A 14,107-nucleotide genomic window follows, 5' to 3' on the forward strand; every position below is an offset into this window, starting at 1 on the left:
CATATAGACACTATGTATAGACACACGTGTGTTCTGCACCATATACTGGTTTTGCATGTGTGTATACGTAGAGAGAGAGGTTCCACAGTTTTCTTTTTCCTTTCCACCCTCTTCTTTCATTTACAAAGAAACATCCCTCCTTCAGGTTTTGGCTACTTCTTACCTAACAATATAAATGCTGCATCAAAAGCAATCAAAGTATTAACAGCAAAACAGCTGGGTGATTGACCAGTTAGCTCATCAAGTGACTCACGGGACCCCTCTGGATATACACAGCCTGTGCTTTGAGCGGCAAATCCCATACCACAAGCAGAAATCTTCCAAATGCTGATTTTGCACTCAGCACCTTGTTCTCTCAAACCCGTGTCTGCTCTCACATGAGACTTTGCAGGAGCTGTTCGGCAGACTGTGATTTGTTTCTCCCCTCGGTGTTTTGGCCCCAAAGTTCAAGGCTCAGTGTGGACGAGGCAGTGGCCCTCGTAGCTAATTGCCCATATTTTGCAAAGGGCCGCACAGAAAGGGGAAGCCACGGCCTTCAAGGCCAGGATTCATAATAAACACTCCCATGATGAATGGGTCGTGTAGTCACCGCCAGAGATCTCAGTGCAGTCCTGAATCTTTCTTACCCACTCCGGACAGAGCACTGGGTTTACCTTGATTCCCCACGGTGCCTTCTCCTGATGTCCTCACCAGACAGGGTGAGGGTAGCAACTATCAAACAGCCAGACGATTTATTCTCAGCAGCAACAGCCGCTGGAATTCAAGTTCACTGTCATTAAACCCACCTTCTGAGAGGAGTCCAGAGCTTGCGAAATAGCAAAATTGGTTTAAAAAGTACATAGTAATGAAGGGGAAGAGAAGACTTTTTTTTTTTCCTTTTAGTGTCTCTAGAAACCTTTCTCCTTTACAAATATTTCTCATTGGCTTGGCAACGCCTATTGCCAATCATTTGAAACTTCCTGCAGCATTTTGACCCGAGCCCTAGATCTCTCCCAGCATGGCTCTGGTGTCCGCTCCTAGCAGGTGGACGCCACTGAGAGCCATCAATCTTCTACAGAGCTCACAGTTCCATTTTTGTGCCCCTCATGCCCACTGCTTCTGTGAACACCGACTCGCCATCCCCCACACGGGGGGCCACTCTGGTTTGTCCACGGTCTGCGTATGTGTATGTGCGTGGGAGTGAACACACCCAACCAGAGGGGCACATTTCCATTTCTCCCACACACAAACAGAGTGAGGAATTGCCCGCTCCGAGCTTTTCTGACAGCCGGGCGGAATGAGGCTCCAGTGGCCGGGGATGTCCTGGTTCCTCCTTGCAGAAAGGTATTCAGCGCACGTAATAATTATCCATCCATCTCGTTCACACTAAAGGCATGGCAATGCAATTTTAGCCTTATAATCAAGACCATATGACAAAACCCAAGGCCATTAGGGACCAATTTCGAGTATTCTCTGCAAGACAATGATTTTCCAACTGCACTTACATATGCTGAATGGTTACCTCTGCACGACCGCACCTGCTCTCATTTATGTAACCCCTCTGTTTCCCAAAGCCTCTCTCAGTAACGCCAGACAGCGAAGTTTTAAAGGCTCACTGGCTTTTTTTTTTTTCTTCATTATTTTTTTTTTTTTTCATTTCCCAAAGCATAGTATGAAAATGCTGAGGGTAAAATGTCTGCTCACGCCCCTGAGCACATATTAGGATTTGCTTTGCTCCTTTCTTCTCTCCTTTCCCCTCTGCCCTGAGTCCCTCAGCCTCTCGCTCAGCCCTGCTTGCTTGCCTTTGAACGGAGCATGGTCTTCCAGGCCCATAATTACTTCACGGGTACTTGTGACCTCAGCACTTCCGGTTCAGTGACATAATAATGTTGTCTCTGAAAGGACGTGAGATCATCATAAATCAAAGAGCTGTACGAGCACAGGCTCTGGCGGAGGAATGCCAAAATTATTTTAAAATAATATCAAATGTAGTTCAACTATTCTTTCAAGTCTCATTTTTAAAATGCTTAGAGAAATGAATAACCCCAAGCCCTTTTTACAGATACAGTTGTAAATACTAAAACCGATAACACATGGGCCATTGCTAATGAGGGATCGATTTGGGGGGCAATGAAAAGAAAATCCTAAGACGAGGAGGAAGGAAAACACTGAAAAGCTTATGAAAAATGCCTCAGACACTAAATTTTACTGTTAAGACTTAGGATTCTCTGCAGACTCATGCTCAACTCTGTATTTTAATTGCTGAAGGGAAGAGAAATTATCTCTCAACATCAATTAACTGTCATCTTGGTTCTTTAGCTTATGAGTAAGGTTGCATCATAACATCTATCTCTGGACATTTTTCTAAAATTATGACATAATGGACTTGTTAATATGAGTTCCATCATTGTTTTTCTTTTTTTTTTAATTGCAAGGCTGCATGGATAAAAAAATGTCATAAGTAATAATTCAGTATAATAACTTTTTTTTAAAGACATGACCACAGCCCCTCTCCATTGAAGAAGCATCAGACATTGCAAGTGGCCATTTTCAGAAATGTTCTGTGAAGACACTCAACAAGAAATCCCTATTCCTGCCCTGAAGACATCAAAACCCAGTTCAGGTTGCTCCATTCCATTCTCTGGAAAGACCATTGTTATTCCTCTTTCTTGATGCTTAATTTAACATGATGAATCTTGGCCTGTTCTAAGAAAACAAGAGCAGAATGTACTGGGCAATTTTCAATATAATTCACTTAAAAGTTCCTAATTACTTGATCAAGGCGTATGGAAATAGGGGATTCTAAAATGAGTCCATCATCATGGCCTGAGTGTCCCACCGTTTGAACAATGCTCTGATTATCTAATCGGGCTCTGAATGTATATACAATGAATGCTTCAGAATATCAAGTATGTCATATATAAATGGATACAGCTCATGTTAATATATGTGCTGTTTCCTCAATGAAGGTGCTTGCCAGCTGACAGGCAGAGGAGAAAGTTATGACATCTCCGTAGTGATCCTGCCTCAGCATGTGTGAACTTAGCTGTTCATCTGATTGTCACCTCACTGGAATTATTTGCATTGGCAACAGCATATGGAGTTGGTTTTAACTTAAATGTGAGTCTCCTAAAATGCCTTCAAAAGGTACGGCCTGCCCTGTGGTGCTTCACTGGAAATAAAAGCATTGTGTGCGTAGAAGCCGGCCTGTCACATAATTGACAGTGTACGTACAGACCACAGAAGTGGCCATGTCTTTCCAAAGAAATCGTCAACTTCTGAAACCAAACAGAGGGTGGTGTGAACAATTCCTGTGTCATTCCTGTGTCAACCAACCAGCTGCCAAATGTTTTCTTTCAATCAAGGAATAAACAAAGCCAAATTTTAAACAAATTGGAAAAACAACAACAACAACAAATAAATAAAAACAATGAAACCCTGATATTCTGCTGTCATCTTAAAATTACACTTTTGGGGCACCGGGGTGGCTTTGTTGTTGAGCATCTGCCTTCAGTTCAGTTCATGATCCCAGGGTCCTGGGATCGAGTGCCATGTCGCCCTCCCTGCTCAGCGGGGAGCCTGCTTCTCCCTCTCCCACTCCCTCTGCTTGGGTTCCCTATCTGGCTGTGTGTGTGTCTCTCTCTCTCAAATGAATAAATAGGGTCTTTTAAAAAAATTAGACTTTTAATCCTAATGGTGGTAAAGATCTCCAGATTATAAAGATAGATTATGAAAAGCACTGTTATCACCGGGATGTCAAAGGTATCGAGCAATGGATAAAACTTGTGCCAAAGAAGCTAGAAGTGGAAAAAGTTCAACTAGATTCTTACCCTTCTTTGCTGAACTTTAGACATACCGCTTTCCTTTTGTTCTCCTCCCCAGTCTCGTCTGTTGATTATTCCTCACTGCTCCGTCCTCTAACTGTTCAGGAAACCAAGTTCATCTTCTGCACTCACCCCCTAGGGGGTCACAGCGAGCCTCCACATACATGCTGATAAATTCCCAATTTATAATCTAGCCAGGATGTCTCCCCTGAACTCCAGACTGACTTCTCCGTCTTCCAACTCAGGACACCTCATTTGGATGTGTACTCTGCATCTCAAAATTAAGATTTCCAAAATAACTCTTGATGAACTCTACCCTTCCACTAAATCTCCTACAAAATTTTCTATCTTCTGGTTGCTCAGATCAAAAACTTGAGAAACATCCTTGACTCTTTTTTTTTTTTTAAAGATTTTATTTATTTATTTGACAGACAGAGATCATAAGTAGGCAGAGAGGCAGGCAGAGAGAGGAAGGGAAGCAGGCTCCCTGCTGAGCAGAGAGCCCGATGTGGGGCTCGATCCCAGGACCCTGGGATCATGACCTGAGCTGAAGGCAGAGGCTTTAACCCACTGAGCCACCCAGGCACCCCTTGGGGTTCCTCCTTGTACTTCCACCAACTCCCACCGGGTTACCTTGTAACTCAGTTCTGCCTGTTTACTTACTTCGTGTACTGCCTTGTGGAATGTTCTGCACGAAATAGCAACCACATCTTCAGCATTCTCTATTCCCCTTACACATTTCATCTTTTTCCTAATACTTAGCATTAAGATTTGATTATTGTTAAACTTATTTCTTTAACTACTTTGCTTCTTCCATCCTTTATTCCATCCCCTCTCTCTTTCTCCCCCTCCTTCTTTCTATTGCCTACTGCTTATCTCCCTCTACGATAATATAAACTCGATGAGAACAGGAATCTTTGTTTGCCTCCGTATACCCATTCATTGCACAAACATCTTGTTTGCTACCATATCCCCAGACTCTAAAACAAATTTCTTACTCTCTAAAAGTATTGAGGAGACTTCTTGCCTAGACTGTTTGCAAACTGAAACACATGAAATTGTAGTCTTCAACTATATAGTATTTCTCTTCAAAATGTGCCAATATATCTATTTAAAAGGAAAAAAATTCCCTTGTCACTATACTTCCAAACACAAAGCTAAAATCCATGATAAGTTTCTTTTTTGTTCAGAATGAGGCTAAGTAAACACATGAACCAGACTTTTTTAGAACAAAATGAAAAAATTAAAATAATATATATCTATATGTAATATATAGAAAAAAAATATATATATATATATATATTTTTAAAGTAGGCTCCATGGCTAGCATGGAGCCCAACACCGGGCTTGAACTCATGACCCTGAGATCAATATTGGAGCTGAGATCAAGAGTCGAATGCTTAACTGACTGAGGCACCCAGGCACTCTGAAAAATCATTTATATTTATATTTATACACATACATGTACACACATATACAGAGAGTCTATTAAAGTAATAATATAATAAACTAATTTTACTGAGTGTCCAGCCATATACTAAGAACCATAATAAAGTAATAATAATAGATAAATTAATTAATTTTACTGAGTGCCTCCCATGTGCTAGAAACTACTAATCCTCACAAGAACCCCATGAGAGATCACTCCCTTTTTACAGATTAGGACATGGAGGCTGAGGGTGTTTAAGGAACTGGTTAAATTTACACAGCTAGTCAGTTCCAGGGCCAGGATTTAAACTGGATTATATTATATCAGTTTGCCTAGATAATATATATGTATGTAACTATACATATGTGTGTAACGATTTAATTTGAATTAGAAATAAACCATTAAAGAAAGAACTCTAGAATATAAAAAGAAAATTCTAGTCCCTTAGAGATTTTAAAAATTTAATATCCATATGCTTTTATAAAATTATCACAACATACATATTTTTAGTCTTTACATTTTATTTTTGTAATAGTTAATATAAAAAGAATTTATGTATCGCACATGTATATTATGAAACTTAATAATCTAATGAACTCTCACGAATCTCCCATCCTTGAGTAAAGAGCATTGCCAAGACTGTGAAAGCTATCATGGACCCCTCCTCTACCACATTCGGCTTCATTCCTCACCGGAAGAAAATGCTATCTTGAATCGTGTACATATCGTTCCTTTGTTCTTTTAGAAATCTTACTACAAGATGTATCCCTAAATAATGTGTTGCTTAGATTTATTTCTATGTGACCTTTCAAGATAGTAGCATGCTGCATGTAGTCCGTTTTTTTTTTTTTAATGTTTCATTTATTTATTTATTCTAGAGAGAGAGTGAATAAGAGAGAGCATAAGCAGGGGGAGGGGCAGAAGCAGAGGGAGAAGCAGACTCCCTGCTGATCAGGGAGCCTGACTTCAGACTCAGATTCTAGGACCCTGGGATCGTGACCTCAGTCCAAGGCAGACTTGTAATAGACGGCGCCACCCAGGCACTCCTGCCTGGTTGTTTTTTGTTTGTTTGTTTGTTTTCTCATTAAATGTTGTGCTTCTATGATGGATCTATGTTGATACCTAAGTGTGGTTCACTGATTTCACTGCTCTATCATATTCCATTTCATGAACATACCGAACTTATCGTTATCTGTCCATCCTTCTGCTGACACCTGTAGACATAAGGACATATTGTAAAATTAGTATAAGACCGTGTGATATTTATGGGGCAGCTGGGTGGTTTAGTCAGTTAAACAGCTGCCTTGGGCTCAGGTCATAATCCTGGGGTCTTGGGATCGAGCCCCATGTCTGGCTCCCTTGCTTCTCCCTCTCCCTCTGCCCTTCCCCTGACTCATGCTTGCTCAGGCATTCTCTCTCTCTCTCAAATAAATTTTAAAAATCTTAAAAAAAAACACACACAGTACGATATTTATACAAGGGGGTAGACAAATTGATCAATGGAACCAGAGAGTTTAGAAACAGGACCACGCTAGATGGTAATTTGGTATCTATCAAAAGTAAGCTGCAGATCTGTGGGGAAAGAATGGACTATTTCCGTAAATGGCACCGAGATCACGGATTCTCGCTAAAAGAAATTCTACCTTAGACTATACACAGCAGCAAATTCCAGATGGATTCTAAACTGTGAAAAGCAAACGTCTGAAGCTTTAAGACGACAACATAAGAGACTATCTTTATGACCTTCAGTTGGGAAGAAGAACATTATTTTTCACAACAAAGGGCTAATCATAAAAGAAAAGAATGGTAAATCCTATCTAACTAAATGTATGAAAATTTTTTCATCAAAGGATACCATTAAGAAAGTAAACGGACAAGCCACAATTCTTAGACAATGTTTACAACACATAAAATCTATTTCTAATTAAGGATTTCTTTTTTAAGCATGGTCCCATCTTCCCTGAAGTCGTCACTATTTGAGTACCCTACTGTTTCTTTGTCTATTTTTTCCTAGTGTTTTGAGAAACAGGTGCTCCATAAACACTGTCGATGAGTAGACTTTCATTTCAGGCTGTTTTCTGTTGCAGCTTATGCACAATTTTACCTGGTTTAAACAAAGGATACCAACTATAGGTGGCATTGTTGTAACATACATCATGTTCTCAATTACCTGTATGACAGCAAAGACTGATACTAGTAAAACTTCATTTAAGTTTTTTAATTCAATTGAACCAGAAGGTCATTGAACCTTCAGTAATTGCTATTGAAATCCATTTGGCTAAAAGAGAAACACACACACACACACACACACACACACACACACTTATACACACAAAATAAATTGTGACATAATCTTTACTACAGATTATTCATTTTAAAAGAATCACCTAGTATGGCTCTTCTTATAAGATCAGTATTGCAATTCTTTTCCCTAATTCATCTGTTAATGATTCTGAAGTAAGAGTCCAACTTGGCCTCATGTATACAATCCAAATAAAGAAAAATTGGCAGTTCTTTGTTCTCCTTAGTTCATGTTTTAAGTTTTGTTCTAGCTCTACACTATGGAATAAACCCAAAGGAATGGCTACAACTAGAGAGGGGGAAGGAAGCAGCTGAAGGATGTTGGGGAGTAGCCCTCGCGCTCCGCTTGGGGTCACCAGGCTGGTGACTGTGATGGGAGGTCCCACTGCCATCCACGTCCCACCAAATGTTGGAGACCTGCTTAGTTCAACCTGACTGGCTTCCTTCTGGGTAAGACTTCGACTTTTTCTGATTTCCTCTCTTGTTTTCATTCTAAGAAGACAGGGCTTAGCAGACCCAAGGGCTTAAAACTCCCTTGTCTGTGAATGTCTAAAAACATGCTCCCACATGAAGGCATGACAGACAGAGGGATATAAATGAACACGTCAGCCTAGATATTCAATCTGTAAAGCCCCGCCTCTGGCACCTCATACGTTAGATCTTGGGTTCCCACAAGCAGGGACCTCCTTTTTTATGCTAACTTATAAAAGTCACCGTTAGGCTAACAAATCCTGGGGTTAAACAACAAAGCCAGGGACACAGCAGAATACATGAATGTAAGTTTGCATGGAAGGAGTCCTTGACATCTAATCATTCCACAGTTTAATTTTTGTTGTTGTTGTTGTTTTTTTTAAAGACACTGTCTTTCAGGACCATGTAGTTAATATGACACATGGAAACCATATAGCTGAGAAAAGAACAGGGACAGCGAGGCAGCTGTGGAAAATGGCAACTGAGAAAATGTACATTAATATGACATGATGGTCATAAGCCAGAGAAGAACCAGGCAGACTATCACTCTTCTTGCCTACTGAGGGCGGCTCCTGATATCAGGAAAACAATTTGGGGTTGTGAAAGGCAAACACCTGGGTTCAAGACCCATCTGTCCATCTGCGTCATATCCGAGTGATTGACTCTGCGTAAGTTCTGTCATCTCTCTGGGCTGTTCTGAGGCGGGGGGAATAACACTCAGATCCTTGAGTCATTCAAAAATTCAATGAGATGACGTACTTAAAGCACTCTGTACAGTGTAAGGCACTGTATCGATGTGATTCATCTAGGTAAAGAATAATTGTCCAAACAGATTCTCCCTGAGGGAAGGACAAAGAGAACAGGCTTATTAGATTATAGCAAGAGGACTTGGTATTAGGAAGCAGGAAAAGTATCCTGACCATGGCACTGGTGGTAAGGCAGGGAGCAGAGCCGCCTTTTGAGGTAAAAAAAATCATCACCTGAAGGAATTAAAACAATCTTGCCTACAGGTAGAGGGATAGAATATGTGACACTTTCTGGTGCTACCCAGGATAAAAATTGGACTCAAAGTTAATAAAATTCCACAGCCAGATCTGTCTTTTTTTTTTTAATAGTGTCTTTTTAAAGATTTTATTTATGTGACAGAGAGAGAGAGAGAGAGAGATCACAAGCAGGCAGAGAGGCAGGCAGAGAGAGGGGGGAAGCAAGCTCCCTGCTGAGCAAAGAGCCTGATGTGGGGCTCGATTCCAGGACCCTGGGATCATGACCTGAGCTGAAGGCAGAGGCTTTAACCCACTGAGCCACCCAGATGCCCCCCCTAGTTTCATCTTCTAAAGACAGCCTTCTGTTGTATTTTCTGGGACCCTAGTAGTATCAAGCCATATAGTTCTATTTACTGGCTCTCTCTTGTGAAAGTTGAACGAACACCTGTCTAGCCCCTCCATTATTCCAAAATGAATCGTTTTTAAATGAGTCACCAACCTATAAAAAGTAATTTGATAAAGCAGTGGCAAATATTAAACATGTGGGGCAGTCTTTAGAAAAACTCCGGGAAGAGGAAAATTGCAATGCTCTCTGATTCTTCCCACAAGGGACAATATGCACCCACTTTGTACAGGGTTATAAGGAAAGTACTGGGAAGACAGAGGAAAAGCTAGAGCAGGCACAGACTTTGCCCTTGAGGAGTTTCAGACCAGTGGAAGGGCAGACATTCCTCAAAGCCACATTATTGAAAATAAGTGCTTTGAAAGTGTGCAATAAAGGGATTTGACCAGTATGATGAGACGACAGAGCCAGGTATTTGAGGAAACAGTAGGTATTAGCCAGGCAAAGACTGGAGATTTCTAAGCGAAGACGACAGCAGGTACAAAGGTCCTGTGGCAGAAGCGAGTTTGTTGAGTCCAACGATCTAAAAGAAGGCAGCCCGGACAGGTGCACGGTGTGGAGAAGAGGGGTGAGATGAGGTAAGAGAGGTGGGTAATGCCAGACCATACAGGGACTTTGAGGCCATGTGTAAGATTTTGGTCTTCCTCCTTAGAGCAATGTAAAGTCACTGGTGCAAGGTAGGTTAAGAAAAAAGAAAATCACAGGACCTAAGGATTGCTTATGGAAGAGACAGGAATGGCCTTAATGCTTTTTGATGAAATGGAAGAGGATCCAAAACCATTGGTGGCTCCTTAAGTCACAGGTGTGCCGCCAGCACCCTTATCTCCTCGCGGAGTGGACCATCCGTGTCCATTTTTGTATGCCAATGGCAACTCTGATGAGCAAGTCATTTGTCCCCCGAGAAACTGAATGCTGGGGCCACCGAGAGTTTGGGGCCTGGCAGTACATCATGAGACATAGACTTCCTAAAACAGAATGAATGAGTTGCAGAGAGGGGTGAGGGTAGGAGCTGACACTGAATGCAAACCGCCACGTGTCCGGGCACACCTGGAAGGACAACTCATCATCCACACTTACTCCTCTCCGCTCTAGATAACGCCTCTCTGCATTAAAAATGTGCCCACTATTAGTAGTTCTGTATTTATAAAAGGAGAAGAGAAGAAAAAAAAAAAAAACTCTGGCAGGGAAATAATAACAAAATGTATGATCCACAGAGGTGGTGGGAAGATATAAGGTTATTTTACATATTTGATATAGAGCCTAAATTAAGCCATAGAAAAGAGGCCATGAATCTTCAAAGCCTCATTATCAAGCCTCCCTAAACCTCAAATACAGAAAAATACATTTCATAAACAAAGACCCAATAGGATTTTAATAGTACAATAAATTTCACAGACATTTGCACTAATCACATTTCATTACATTTTTTTAAAGGAAATTCCATTTGATGGAGAGTCAGATTTTGAAAGAGGGTAGAGCATATCTTTTAGGGAGCTACCTTTAGACTAGTCGTGAACATGCAAGCCATGTTTATTATGGACACATCAAATATCATGCACCTGAGAAGTCATAGATGTCCCCCCCATACACACACACACATCTCCTCAGATTCACTGTAGCAGGAGTCAATCTCCTAACTCCCTCACAGCATACCTTTCCTCCTGAATAACAGAATAGTCAGGTCTCAGTTAGAGTTGTCAGCCCCTAGGGTGTTTGGTGATCCTGGATGCCTTTCAACAGCTCAATGTTTTTAATGTGTAGACGAATTTTCTGGGGCACGCTTCTATCTACTTGTTACCTGATTTGGTTGAAGACACTCTGGTTTGGATGCCATCACCACAATAATCCCATACCCAGAGAAAAAGGTACATTTGTCCAATGTTACCCTTAGACAAGGGCCAGACACTTGAGCAGGCCCTTCTCTGGTTGGGCCCTTTTCCATTGCACAAGAAATCTACAAGGTCATGGGGATATGCCCACCTAGAGTCTATGTCCAACCTCTAGACCCTCTAAGTCCTGGAACCCTGGAATTCTCTAGCCCTATGATCCTAAGCCTGAGGGGTTCAGGTCTGAATCCATCCTCCCAGTGGCCGACTGTCTAACCAATGGTATATTCCTAGTCTCGAAGGGAAGCCAAAGAGTAGCTCTCTCAACGGGTATGAATGCGTAGAGGGGGGTATACATTCATGTGTGCATGAGGCACTCAGAGACTGGAAAGAGCTAGGGGTGGAAAGAGAAAGAAGTCAGGATAGGAGATGGAGGTTGAGAGATAGGTCTTGTCATGTTACCATGTTCTAGGGCATCATTCCAAGAAGTCTGAGGACTGTACAGTGTTTCTCAAAGCTGGGTGTGCTAACCAAGTACGTGGAGGTCTTGTTAAAATGTAGATTGTGACTCAAGTAAATCCGAGGTAAGTCCTTAAAGTCTGTATTTCTAATGAGCTCCAAGATGATACTGGTATGGCCAGTATCACATTTTAAGTAAAAGGATCCGTGACAGTGTATCACCAAAGTACACAAGACATTTTATTTCTTTGTTAGGTTGATTTGTAGCTTTCGAACAATTGCAGTAATGTGAGGCTCCAAATGCATTCTTGCCTGTGTCCAGTAAATGTTAGGAACATCCCGGGGCACTTGGGTGGCTCAGTAGGTTAAGCGTCTGCCCTTGGCTCCCGTCATGATCCCAGGGCATCAGGCTTCCTGCTCAGCAGAAGCCTGTTTCTCCCTCTCCCACTCCCCCTGCTGGTTGTTCCCTCTCTCGCTGCCTTTCTCTCTGTGTTAAATAAATAAAATCTTTTTTAAAAATGCTAGGCACATCCCTGCATTTCTGTCATCCCTGACCTGCGCCTTTTCATAGAAATCTCATCATAAGGGATGAGCGGAGTACAAAGTCTCCCCAAAGGACTAATTGTTTCCATTAATTTTGCTTCAAACAGTGCACCAGATAGCTGCCCAGGTGTTCCTGGATGGTAATTCTGGTACTGTGAACGAAGTCAGGATTCGCCCTCCCTACCAAGTCCACTCCCTCCTCTTCACTGTTCCCAAAGCCTTGGGCACCAGCTCTACTTCATCACAGCCCTCTTGTAAATAGAAACCAGGGACACTGCATCAGAGAAGAGAAACAGGACACTCCCCCCCCCCCACCCCCTTTCCGCCACACACACACCTGGGAAGATGGATGTCTTCAGCTGGCGCAGGCTTGCCTGGGACTTAGCTACACAGTGAAGTCCCCAAGGGACTCTCCTCCCATCCCCACACCCTGCTCAACATTCTACCACTGGATTCCTCATTTAAGCATCTTCCTGGGGTCCCTGGAATGAACAAGAGATAGCTCTCCATTTACTTAGTTCTTCAATTTCTTTTTACCAGAGTCCCGTAATTTTCCTCATAGAGATCTGGTACCATTTTGTTAGATTAGCTCCTGAGTATTTCATTGTGAAATTCATTCACTACTAAATGTTCCGGTCACCCACTTGTTCTTCTGCAAGACATGTTCTCCTACTTCTACTTGTCACTCTTCTTAGGCTCACGCCTGTGGAATGTTCAGGTTTCAGATGACTTGTCAGTTTGTTGAGAAATCTCCCGTAAGTACATATTTAATCATCTACTCAATCACTCACTCATGCATTCATTTAACAAACAGATAATGGAATTTCTACTAAGTGCCAGTTGTTGCTCTAAGCTCAAGGAATAAGGCAAAGCCATGAAGTTCCCTGTCCTCATAGAACTTCTACTCTAATGGGGAAAAGGGACAATATTGAAACATGAAATCTGACAGCAGGAAAGCATTTGTGGAGGTATTCATTGAATAACAAATAAATCAATGTCGAAGTCCCTTACGGGGCCAAGAAACTTGATTTTTGGTTAGCCTTTTCTTACCCCAAATTGTAAAAAAATAATAATAATAAAAGAAAATTTGAGAATCTCTTTTATGTTTCTATTGATGGCAGCCCCTGGACTGGCTTAATGATGAGTTCACCTTCAATGCTTAAGAAATACTTAAATGACTGCCTGCCTGCTGTTTAGGGAGCGCATTTCAGGTTCTCAGCCCTCACAGAGAAATTTGCAAAGAAGAATGTTAAATCTGAGATGCAGAATGCCTTTCAAAACTGAAATAGATGAATTCCTCTGAATCTGAGGGAACGGGCACATAAAAGTAGCAACACCTTCTTTATTTCAGATTAAAATGCATCCCTTTCCCTACCCCAGATTCTAATTCAAACAGCTCCCATTCCATAACCCTTCACCAAAATCGGGTTCAATGGAGCCACTGATGGTGATTTGCTTAATTTACTCCTTCAGGTGTTGCAAGAAGCAGAAAAGTGCCAAGAACCACTTGCAGAAACGTCAGTGAAGCCACTGAAAGTTTTACTATCAACTGGAAAAATCCACAAATAAAAATGAAGAGGAGAAAATGCATCACTAAAAATCTAATGTGCAGTTGGCTAAATGATAAACCAATTTGAATTAGTGAATACTAATTGAAAAACTGCATGACAAAGTATTTTCCCATTAAAACGCGAATTTGCTAAAGGCATTTTCAATTATTTATCATGCTTCAGTAAAAAGCTTCACACATCCTAACAACACAGTGTCTTCTTCAACTTTGCCTACTGATCGAATTTTTAGCGGAACAGCACCTAGCCCAAATGACTTTAAAAATTATATGCCAATGACCTTGACAATGTTCTTTAATTTTTATGAGGCTCTTTTCTCCC

The 14,107-nt window shown here is 41.4% G+C and overlaps 1 protein-coding gene across 12 annotated transcripts in view; it reads right to left on the reverse strand.

Annotated features, from left to right (window-relative positions):
- Nucleotides 1-14,107, reverse strand: part of ESRRG (estrogen related receptor gamma) — a 624,049-nt gene that overhangs the window by 458,159 nt on the left and 151,783 nt on the right. Inside the window, exon 1 of one of the 12 annotated variants that reach the window (XM_032317735.1) lies at nt 1,485-3,339. The exons of the other annotated variants lie outside the window; for them this stretch is intronic. The gene's annotated coding sequence lies outside the window, so the exon portion shown is untranslated. Of the gene's footprint in view, nt 1-1,484; nt 3,340-14,107 lie in introns of those variants that run through there. 12 annotated transcript variants of the gene reach the window in all.

This window comes from Mustela erminea, chromosome 17 (genome assembly GCF_009829155.1).
Source record: "Mustela erminea isolate mMusErm1 chromosome 17, mMusErm1.Pri, whole genome shotgun sequence".
Classification (NCBI taxonomy): Eukaryota; Metazoa; Chordata; class Mammalia; order Carnivora; family Mustelidae; genus Mustela; species Mustela erminea.